This window comes from Sturnira hondurensis, unplaced genomic scaffold (genome assembly GCF_014824575.4).
Source record: "Sturnira hondurensis isolate 20B ecotype Veracruz unplaced genomic scaffold, ASM1482457v3 Scaffold0003681, whole genome shotgun sequence".
NCBI classification, from domain to species: domain Eukaryota; kingdom Metazoa; phylum Chordata; class Mammalia; order Chiroptera; family Phyllostomidae; genus Sturnira; species Sturnira hondurensis.
The window spans coordinates 5644993-5656879 of record NW_028076312.1 but is presented as its reverse complement, the minus strand read 5'-3'; the positions used below and the strand labels follow the sequence as shown (position 1 = coordinate 5656879).

Here is an 11887-nt window from a genome sequence, read left to right as displayed (position 1 = left end):
GGTCTAGTTCCATTTTTCTGCATATATCTGTCCAATTTTCCCAACACCATTTATTGAATAAACTATTGTTAGCCCACTTTATGTGCTTGCTTCCTCTGTCAAATATTAATTGACTATAAAGATGTGGGTTTATTTCTGGGCTCTCTATTCTGTTCCATTGACCTATGTATCTGTTTTTGTACCAGTACCATGCTGTTTTGATTACTATGGCCTTATAGTATAGTTTGATATCAGGTAGCATAACTCTTCCAACTTTGTTCTTCTTAACAGCTTTACTTTTAGCAGCCGAAATCTGGAAGCAACCCAAATGTCCCCCAGCAGGCGAGTGGGTAAACCAATGATTATATATCCACACAATACTACTTAGCATTTAAAAATGGATTATTACATAAATCTGAAGATAATTACACAGTGTGAATAAGATCAGGCAATAAAAGCATATATACTGTACTATTAAATTTATTAAGAATTCCGGAACTACAAATAAATCTATAGTGACAGGTTATTGTTGCCTGGGCAAGAACAGCAGGGAGGGGAGAGGTCAAAGCTTTGGAGATGATGGACTTGTTCGTAATCATCTCGATTATGACGATGACTTAATCATGAATCTATCAAAACTTACCAAACTGTACTTCTTAAATATATGCACTTTACTGTATGTCAAATACACCTCAGTAAAGCTGAAAAATGGACAGAAAGCCCACAACAAATGACGCCCCATTGTAATGAGAAGGACTAACGTCAGCAGGATTATTTAACAGAGGCTATGGGTCTCGGAGGGAAAGCCTCACAGGTTTAGCACAGCACTGGTTACCTGATTAAATTTAAGGACAAGGGGTGGACAGTAATTATTATACTAGTGACCCATAGTCATTTCAATGTTGCTTTGGGGAGTGACATAGAAACGGAAACAGAACAGTCACAACTCCCAACTTTGGGGTGCCCTGCAGTTTAAAGGCATGTCTACGCCCACCAGCAGGGGGACTCCCAACAGCAGATAGGGCGCCCCCTCCTGAGTGGTGTTTCTCTTCATCCCAGTTGCACCTCCCTCAATTAATCCTCATCCTCTCTCACCTGGACCATTCCAGAGTCTACAAACTGAAGGACAGAGGGCCAAACTGTGTCCCACCTGCACAGGGGAATTCTACCCAGCAAGGACAGTAACTGTGAAGTGAGCCTCACAGATGCAGTGCTAAAGGCAAGCAGCCCAACTCCAAAAATGCACACTTTGGCTCCATCTATACGAAGGCTCAGGACAGGTGAAAGGAGCCTTGCCCGATAAAGTTGGCATTCTAGTCTCCCCTGGGTGGGGCAAGAGGGGGCCCTGGAGGTGCCGGAATGTCCTGAATCTTTATCAGCCCTACGGGTGGGCATGTAGTACATCCTAACAGACACGTTTGCTCAATAAACACACAACAACCACACAAGCTGCCTCACTGGCCTCCCTCTCTAATCTATCCCCATTTGCTCAGATGACTTCTCAGCCTCTCCACCAGCTCTGAATCATCCTTCTGGTGTCTTTCAGTGGTGGTTACAGTTCCCAGTCTGGCCATGGAGGCTGGCTGCGACCACCCTACTCACCTCCCTCCAGGCCTGGTCAGCCTATCTGGGCATCAGCTCTTCCAGGCCACAGGCCAGTCCTCCGGGCCCATCCTGAGCATCACCTCCCTGGGATCGTCCCAGGTGGGCCAGGCTGCCATGTTCATTGCCTCAGCCTTGGGGCATCTCAGGAGTGCATACCCCATCCCCAGTCTGTGGCAGTTTTCAGGCCCCCCTGGTGACAAGGAGCAGAGGGGAATTTATTGTAGATAGAGGCACACAGTTACAGTACAGGGCTCTGTAGATGCCAAGAATGCTGACGGAGGAGTAGGTGGGGGTCAGTGGCCCTGGATCCCAGCCCCTGGAGAACCCAGAGTCCCCAGGTCCTCTGGGACCAAAGGGACACATCAGAGAAAAGACCATGAAAAGAGGTGTGGGTGGCCTGGTGGTCACACCCAACAGGTTCATCATGGATATCAGAGAGTGATCGACTTCAGGAAAGACATGTGCCACCTCCACTGTACGTATCATCTGCAGCGAATGAATGAAAACACTCTTTGTCAGTGAGTATGAATCAAACAGGAGCTGTGTTTCTTTCACGTGATGGGGAAAAGCTAAGACGGGTGCCCAGGATCACAAGGAGATACACAGGCCAGTGCTTTCTATGACTCCACTCTCAGCTCCAAAGTGCAGAACTCTTTGGAGGAAGATCAAAAATTGCCTCCCCTTGACAGCCCCACACTGGCTGCTGGACACAGTCCCTCAAAGAACTTCCCTGCCAGCAGGGTAGGTGATGGAGGGGAAGGGGGGCTTTGCTCAGTGGACCAAGGTGACAGTATGAAGGGTGGCAGGCAGGTGGAGCAGGAGCAGAGGCTGAAATTGCTGGAGTAGAAATGACAAGCCCTGCATTAAATGACAGGGTTGCCTGTGTTTAATCTCCCAGGCTGCTTTGATTCGGGTGCTATAACTCCCACTTGACAGATGAGAAAACTGAGGTTTGGAGAAGGTGAGTACGGAGCCGAGGTTAAGGTTCCAGCAGGTAAATGGAGTGGCATCCTCATTTGTGCTCCTCAGAGTGGGGTTCTGAGCCAGCAGGGTCACCTCCACCCCAGGTGTTGGGGATGCGAGTTCCCGGGCCCTCTGCAGACCTGCTGAATGGGTCCTTCCAGGGATTTCAGTGCCCTACAAAGTGGGGGGGCCCTGACTTAGAGGAGGAGGTCCCAACTAGTGCAGCACACCTGAGGCCCAGCTGGCTCTGAGTCTCCTTGCTGAGCTCTGGGTCTCAGCTTAACTTAACTCCACTTAGCTTGATGGACTGTGCATTTATGAGCCTGTGATTTTGTTCCTTGTATAAAGGATCCATTAAGCCCGGTGGGCAAACTGACCGATGATGGATCCATAGAGGAGAAGTGTTGTAGGCTCCAGGCCCTGTAGAGTGAGGTTCTTTCCAGGTCACTCCAGCTTACTGGGAGAGAGGAGGCAGCCTGGTGCCACAGTGGCATGGGAGGCACACAGCTCAACATGGGGCTGCTGGATGGGAAAGGCGCATAAATGAATGTGGCTGACATTCTGTCGTGTACATCCACTGGGCTGACACTGCCACCCAGCCCAGCAGGAAGAGCCCACCTCCACTGTCCCTGAGGTGGGAAAGTCGGGCAGAACTGAACCTGGCTTTCCACTGGCAGGGCACAGACTGCGTGCAGATGGCAGAGTGGTAGGTGGATGCTATTAGCCGATGACCTGCCCACTGCTGGGAGCTGTGCCAGCCTGGGGGGCCTGGCAGGAAGCTGAAAGGAAGGGCAGGCACAACAGCTTCTCCTGAACCGGCTGCAGACTGAGGACATCCATACTCCTGGAACATCGCCTTCTGCCCTTTGTCTCCTTAACTTGGTGCTGGAATCTTTGGGCCTGTGTGGGAGGAAGGGACCAAGGGCAGAGAGTGGGCGGCGGAGAGCCAGCCAGCGGCAGGGAGGGAGGAGAGGCCGCCTCTCTGAGCCTCTTTCCTGGGTCTGTGGTGTGACTTTATCTTGCATCAGGCTGTTGAGCCCATCAATTCTGGCTGGGACGGCCAGTGTTCTGTTCCTCTGACCTTGGCCTAAACCCCAGCCTCCCTACCCAACCACATGGACTTCTCTTGGGCACCCCACCCTTTCCCAACCTGGACCGAAGAGTGGGGAGCATGGTGACCCAGGGAACATGACGGTCAATGTCAGCATTAGAGGTTACTCAGGGAAATGCACCAAGAGCAAGGTGAGAAACAGACCTTCATGGGAAGCTGGGGTCCTTAGGGCTCCTGTAGGGTGCTGCCTTCCCATTTCAGGCAAGATAACACAGATAATGAGGTGTATGGACACTTTCTGTGTGCCAGGGACGTGTTAAACACATGTGCTGGTGACCAGTAGTGAGGCAGGCAGGCTTCTTGTTTCCACTTGGTTGGTGAGGACACTGAGCCTGAGGGAGGCTAAGTAGCCTGCTGTGGCCTCGCTGCAGCTGCCGGGGGCTCAGGAATCACCAGGTGAGCACGACCTCCTTGGAGCCAGCCAGGTGGAGGTGCCACCGTGTGTTTCTGTTTCCTTCTTCACCTCTCAGGACTCTGTTCCAGGCTGACACTTTCTCACCTCCGTCCCCCAGGCGCTCGGTGTCAGTTCCTGGGAAGCTCTGGCTCCTGCGTGTGCAAAGAGGGGAGGAGTGTGTGGAGAGGAGCGTGCAGGCCCAGAGCCACTCGGCCACGCCTGGCTCCACATCCCACATTCAGGCCCTGCTCACCGCCACCTGCCTCTGCAGATAGACAAACCTCCCCAACAGTTCACTCCATCTGCACAAACTTTCTCCTCTGCTTCAGCGTCTTTAACAAGCTCCTAAAAACGAAAATCTTCAGCCTCATTCGTCAGGAATGCGATCACCTTCTCCGATGGTACATTCTCGGTCTCAGCTGTGGTCTCGGCCAGGACCCCCCTGCTTCCCACGTCCTGGAATAGTGCTGACTGTGCTTCTGGCTGGGAAGACATGATAAATAGTCACAGCTCACAAGGATAAACAAAAATTCCATTTCCCTTTTAACTGCTCTGGGCCACGCTTAGAATGATTGTTTCAAAACATCTGGAGGAACACGGAGGTTTTTCTTCCAAGAACCTCCGCAGAGTTTTTGTGGGTTACCGCACAGTGTCGGGGGGCATACTTCTATCACAAAAGCAGGCCTGACACTAACATGATTCTCATAGACCACTCTTTCCGGGGAGTGGGCGGGGGGTGGGGGGGTGTGCACATTGTAGGAAGGCTTGCAGGAGAATTGTCCTGGGATGTTGACAGAATTGGAGGTGGGAAGGGATTTGACCTTCCAAGGTCGGTCGAGCCGCTGCCTGCCGAGCAATAACCACCTAGGACCAGGGCGCCCACGGGGGCCGTTTGGCTGGTGTCAGTGCGTGTGAGCTGCACTTGGCCTCAGGAACTGGAAACTCTGGCAAATACAGACATGACCAAATCTTCTAACTTAGTCATCACTGCTTATTACTTTTGTTTGGTCTTACTGCGGGGCATGCATGCCCAGCCCTGGAGCTCTGTTCCCCGCCACAGGGTGGAGGACCATCCGCGGCAGGGTCGTCTGTGGGAGGAGGCGGGTGGGGTGAAGGTCCTTCTCATGAACAAGCATCTTCAGGCCCTCCAGGGGCAGGGGGAGGATGGGAGGGAAAAGGGGGAGAAGGTCCAGTCCTTGCCCTTCAAAGTTCAAGTCCTGAATGAAGAAATTAGGACCTGGGAAAGGGAAAGGCAGTAGAGATGGTGGGGTTGGGGGTGGAGGGTCTGGAAATGGCAGACACTGGAGCAAGCCTGACTTTAGATGCTGCTCCAGCCTCATGGGTCTGCTCCAGCCACTGGAGCCGGGCAAGAGCAGCACCAGCAGCAGCATACGCCACACATACTGGTGCCCATTCCATGAGCCCTTGCCTAAGGGTTCTGTTGGCCAGAGTCCCACCACAGCTCCAGCCTCCGCAGCAGACAGCCTGAGGCTGCACCCATGGGATCCAGCCAAGGAATTGATGCGCTCACTGAATCAGAACCACAGGGGCAATGCTTTCCTACATAAGTAAAGGGGATGGTATTTTGTCAGGACCGTGCAAGCCTCAGAAAGCTGGTGTGACTGCAGCCACAGGATCCAAGCTCTGACCTCACCCTGGAGGTTGGAGACGTAGAAAACACATGGTAGGAATGGTCACCTGAACTTCAGATTTCCTGTGACGGATCAGAAGGTCGTGTCTTCAATATCCCTCAGCCGCTAGGGCTGATCTGGTCCCCGAAGGCCCTGATGTGGAAGCTAAACAAGAACCAGGATGAGTGTAAACTGATTTGCTCTATAAACAGAAATGATCTCAATAACTTGCCATTGCAAATGTAAAGGTTCATTCATAAATATAACTCTTTTCTTCTTTAAATATATTTTATTCATGTAAAATTCACGCGGTAACAATTTTGGAAGTGTACAACTTAGCGGCGTTTGGTGCACTCACAGGGTTGTGCAACCACCACTTCTCCCTGGTTTTAAAACACTTTCAAAACACTCATCCCAGAAAAACACCCAGCCATCGTTCCCGACTGCCCTCCCACAGCCCCGGGCAACCGCCAGTGTGCAGTCTGTCTCCACAGATTGGCGTGTTCTGGATATTTCATAAAGAAGGAAGCATATAATATGCAAACTTCTGTATCGAACTTCTAAGCAGAATGTTTCTGAAGTCCAGGCAAGCTGCACCATGTATCCGTACTTCATTTCTTTTCACAGACAAAAAATATTGCATTGTACAGTTATAGCCCAGTTGGTATATCCATTCACCTGTCGATGGACATTTGGCTTGTTTCCACCTTTTAGCTACTGTGCATAATGTTGCTATGAACATTCATGTACAAATTTCTGTGTGGACATATGTCTCTGTTTCTCTTGGATGTATACCTAGGAGTCGCATTGTTGGCCCATACATTAATTCTATGTATAATTTTTTTGAGGCATCACCAAACTGTTTTCCACAGGAGCTGAACCATTTTACACTCTTACCAGCAATGTATGACTACTTTTATTTCTCCACATTTATACCTTTCTCAAAGAAAAATTACAGCCATTCTCATGAGTGGGAACTGGTATGTCACTGTAGTTTCAGTTTACATTTCCTTAATGACTAGCCACGTTGAACATCTTTTCACGTACTTGTTGGCCATTTATACATGGCAATTTCCATTTTTTCTTTGGAGATATGTCTAGTTAAGTCACTTGTCCATTGTAAAAATTGAGTTGTTTGTCTTTATGTTGTTGAGTTATGAGTTCTTCATTCACTTAAAACAAAAATTTCAAATATTTATGAAGTCCAGTGTATCTATTTTTCTTTGTTGCCTGTGCTTTTGCTGTCAAATCTAAGAATCCATTAACATCTAGGGTCATGAAAATTTATTCTTATTTCCTTCTAACGGTTTTATAAGTTTGAGCTCTTATATTTCAGTCACTGATCCATCCATTTTGAGTTAATTTTTGTATATGGAGGGAGGTAACAATGCAAATTCATTCCTTCGCCTGTGATTAGTCAGTTTTTCTGGCACCATTTGTTGAAGAGAAGAAAACTTTCAGTCTTTCTGAGTATGAATTTGGTTGCATTTTTTTTTTTAGTGTACAAAACACTTCTCTTCAATTAACAGGCAGCAATGTTCTTGCTCAGCAGACCTGTATCATCACAGATGTCACCATGCTGTCAGGCCCTGGACTGAACGCAGTCCCCTGGGCTGTAGAAAGTGTTATACGTCACATCTGTGTAGGATTTGTGCAGCTTCCAGAACACACTGCGAATCTCGTCGTCTTGAAGCACCGTGTTGGAGGAATCCACCACCATAACAAACTTCACCTTAGTTGGTCATGTAACCACACACCTTGTGGTCCTCTGTGGGGCACAGCAGGCCCAGGCAGAGCTCCCTTTGGTCCACCAGGGCCTTCCCCATCACGGAGATCTTCCCATCCACCACGTCCAGGGATGTGTGCACCATGTAGTGGAACTTCAGCTTGTTCTCTGTGGGGACACTGCAGATGTAGAGAGGGTAGTTCTCGGCGATCACCGCCATGCACGCCGCCATCTTGAGAGGCTGGGCTGGCCCCCTGGTTGGGGGTTTCTTGTAAATACCCTTTATTTTTGTAAATATGCCTTCAGTTCTTAACTTGAGCACTTTTATCATGGAAGTTCGTCAGATGCCTTTTCCATGTCGAGATGACTGTGTTTTTTTCCCTTCATTCTACTAATATTGTATATGACATGGATTGGTTTTCTTATGTTGAAACACTCTTGTGTTCCTGGAATGAGTTCCACCTGGTCATGAGGTGTAAAACTTTTTATGCACTGTTGGGCCTGGTTTGCTAGTATTTTGTTGAGGATTTCTGTCTCTGTATTCATAAGGGGTATTGGTCTGTAGTTTCCTTGTAGTATCTTTGTCTTTGCTGGCCTCATAGAATGTGTTAGAAAGTGTTCCCTCTTCTGTTTTTTGTAAGAGCTTAAAAGAGTTGATATTAATTCTTTTTAAAAAAATGTTTGGTAGAATTTTTCATGGAGCCACCTGGTTCTATATTTTTCTTTGTTGGGAGGTTTTGATTACTGATCAGTCTCTTTATTTCATATAGGTCTGCTGAGGCTCTCTATTTCTTTTGTAGTCAATTTTGGTAATTCGTGTGTTTCTAGGACTTTATCCATTTCATCCAGATTATCAAATTTGTTGGGACACTGTTGTTAATAGTATTCTCTTTTAATCATTTTACTTTCTGTAAGGCTGGTAGTAATGACTTCATTTTCATTTATGTTTTTAGTTATTTATACCTTCTCTATATTTTCTTAGTATACTTAATTTCTGATCTCTTTTTAAAGGCTTATTAATTTTGTTGATTTTTACAAAGAACCAACTTTTAGGTTTGTTAATCCTCTTCATTGTTTTGTATCCTCTATTTCATTTATCTCTGCTCTAATCTTTATTATTATTTTCTTTCTGGTGCTTAGCTTAGCTTGTTGTCCTTTTTCTAGTTCCTTAAAGTGGATGATTAGGTTGCTAATTTGAGATATTCAATTTTTTAAATGTAGGTGTTTATAATTATAAATTTCCCTCTGAACACTGATTTTGCTGCATCCTAATTTTTTTCTACCTTGTGTTTCCATTTTTGTCTCTTGTAAGTATTTTCTAACTTCTATAGTGATTCCTTTTTTGTTCCACTTGTTGTTTAAAAGCATTATTACTGGTATTTAGCTTCCGCCTATTTGCAAATAGTCCTGTTTTCCTTCTGTTATTGATTTCTAGTTTCATTCCACTGTGATCAGAAAAAATAGTGTGTATGATATCAACTTTTAAAAATTTACTGAAAGTTATTTTTGGCCTAATGCGTGGAGAATATTTTATGTGCACTTGAGAAGAATGTATATTCTGCTGCTGTTGGTTAGAGTATTCTTTCTATGTCTGATCTAATTGGTTTATAGTGTTATTCAAATTTTCTATTTCCCCTCTTGATCTCATCAACCCAATTAATTAATTCACAAGTTACATGTATGGTCAATGCAGAACATTCAGAGACCAAATATTGATTCATTTATGTAACAATGTCTGTTGCTGCCTGCAATATATTATACATAAATAGGTCACACAAATGAATGACCTATTGCACAGTCTAGTAGGGTAGAGAAGACCTGTCCACCAGTATCCATACAACAGAAATAGGATCTTAACAGGTATAAGAGAGGTGCAGATAAATGGTGTTGCAAATTTTTGTGTGGTTTTTTTTTTGTGTGTGTGTGGTGTTGCAAATTTAAAGAACTCCTGGTTAAAGAAATTTTCTGGGCTTCATTGAAAAGTTGACATTAAACTCCAAGCAGAAAGAACAGAAACCAAGGCCAGAAGCCCAATAAATGACACTTGATACTTGACAACACATGTTGTCTGGTGTTGCACCAACAGCTTGGAAAGGGTGGAGTGCGAATCCCATTGTCAAGCTTGTGGGAGGCCGAGAATGGAGAGCTTGGAGGGCTGGACCGTCATTTATTCTGAGAGTGGAGGCCCTGGGATGTGTTTTGCAGAGAAGGGCTATGGTGAGAGTGTGACTTATTGAGAGAACATTTGCTTATTCGTAATCACTCAAGAAAGCAGAGAGGAATGAAGCCAGTGATAAAGCAGTTGCCATCTTCCAACTCTTAGGAATTTGTCAAAGTAGGTGGGACCATCATGGGGGCTCCCTTCATCAGGGTGTAGGAAGAAGAGTGAGAGTGAGGAGACCTCAGGATGGCAGGAGGGAGGCAGGGCAGAGCAGGTGAATGAGGGGGCGAAACGTTTGAAATGGAACAGGGGATCATTTACTCAGGAGAGAACAGTGTCAGGCTGAGAATGCCCCAATGTGGAGGATGGAAAGTTCTGTACTCACTTCTGAGGACAGTTTATACACTGGTGTGGAGGAGACCAGTGTGTGAGATGTGAAGTGGAAACGTTTCTGGCTAGCTGCACAGCAGACAGAATGTAGGTATGAGGACCGAAAACTTGGCCAAAGCCCTCACCACTCCCCTTTGCCCTTGGCCAATTAGTCAATGCACAATGCATTAGATCTTTCCTGGAGCGAGAGAAAAAGAAAGCCCCAGGAGCATTTTAAGATGACAATGCTACCGGCTTCCTGGTGACAGCAGCTTCTCCTATGGCAGAGCCATCTGCTGGGACTCAGGACAATGAGGGGAACACTAACAGGAGGTAGGACTGCCACACTCAGACAGTGTCCTTCGTGTGCACAAGTAAAACTGACACTGGTCTGACCTGATAAATGCTAAACTAGTTCTTAGTCCATTTCTGCCACCCCTTGGATGCGCCACCTACTCTCTTCTTCCTTTGCTCCCCAGGTCTCCCTGTTTCAGAACTGGGTCAACGTGGTGCCACCAACAGCCTTGGTGAGCTCTTTAATGGCCCCCCAGGCATGGAAAGGGCAGCAAGTCACATGTCCCCAGGTCCTGACCCAGGCATGTCTCACAACTAGAGAGTACCTATGTAGTATGAATGGCAATGTGCTCTTCGACAAATGGAAGGTTCTAACCCCAGAGATACTTAGAAGCAGGAGGGGTGAATCAATGCCAGCAGGATAGAACCCCCCCCCAACAAAATTCTTTTGTGAAAGAATTAGGTGAGTTAATCCTGCCAGCATCCACTTAGAAAAGCAGCCCTTTCACTGCTGATGGAGTGGACACCATGAAAGAATTCGTTTGTTTTCAAAAGATTAATAATTTGCCTTTGGAGAACCCAGTTACTGATCATCAGAGCAAGTTCGATAACATGTTCTGAACTTAACTGGAGAATGTAGGCTGAAAGTGTGTACTTACTTTGTAAAGAGCCTTCAGAAAAATCTCTAAGCCCATTTGAAGATTTTGGCTGCTAAGAGGAAACATATTGGACCTAAAGTCTATATACAAAGGCCAGACAAGCATGGGCTGCTTCTGCACAGGGCCTGGGGGCTACAGAGTTTGGGTAGAAACTTCCTGAGTGCAGAGATTTGTGTCTGTTCTTCTCACTTATTTGTGCCCAGGCCCAGGACTCTGCTGTCCCACAGTATGTGGGCAATGAACACTTGTATGAATGGAAGACAGTGGTCTTGGGGTGAAACCCCCACTCAGATCAGCTGTGAGTTAGGGTCTTAGTACCTGAACTAGGAATGAATAAAAGAAACACAACCATTTTGGAAAGCTTGCTACTGTGGACTGAGTAGTGCCCCTCTCCCCAATTTATTCATTGAAGTCCTAACCCACGATATGGTGGTATTAGGATGTGGGGCCTTTGGGACATAATTAGGTGAGGTCATGAGGGTGAAGCCCCCATGATGGGTCTAGTGTCCTTATAAGAAAGACACCTGAACTCTCTCTCTCTCTCTACCATGCGAGGCCACAGGAAGAACGTGGCCATCTGTAAGACAGCAAGAAGGCCCTGACCAGAGAACTAAATATGCCAGCACATTAGGCTGGGACTTCCCAGACTTCAGAATTGTAAGAAATAAATTCCTGTTGCCTAAGTTGCCCGGTTCACAGCATTGTGTTATGATCTCCAGAGCTGGCGGAGACCTTGGCTGACCCGAGAGGCACTGTTTGTGGTGTCGTTGCTCTGAGAGGATTGTGGTCATTTCCTTTTGCAGCACAAATGGAATCAGATGAAGCCAACTGCACCGAGAGAACCCAGGTTAAGACCAGCGCTTCAAGAACTCTGGATGAAGGGTGCTTGGTAAAACGATCCATCCTACCCATGTTGCAGAAAAAATTCACTTGTAGCTTTCCAAAAATGCCAAGGAACAAGCAAGCAGTTGAGAGAGGGCCTCCATTTCACGAAT

The 11887-nt window shown here is 46.8% G+C and overlaps 1 pseudogene; it reads right to left on the bottom strand.

Moving 5' to 3' along the window:
- Positions 1-7228: 7228 nt before the first annotated feature.
- On the bottom strand, positions 7229-7644 carry LOC118984296 (trafficking protein particle complex subunit 2-like protein; annotated as a pseudogene).
- Positions 7645-11887: the final 4243 nt, after the last annotated feature.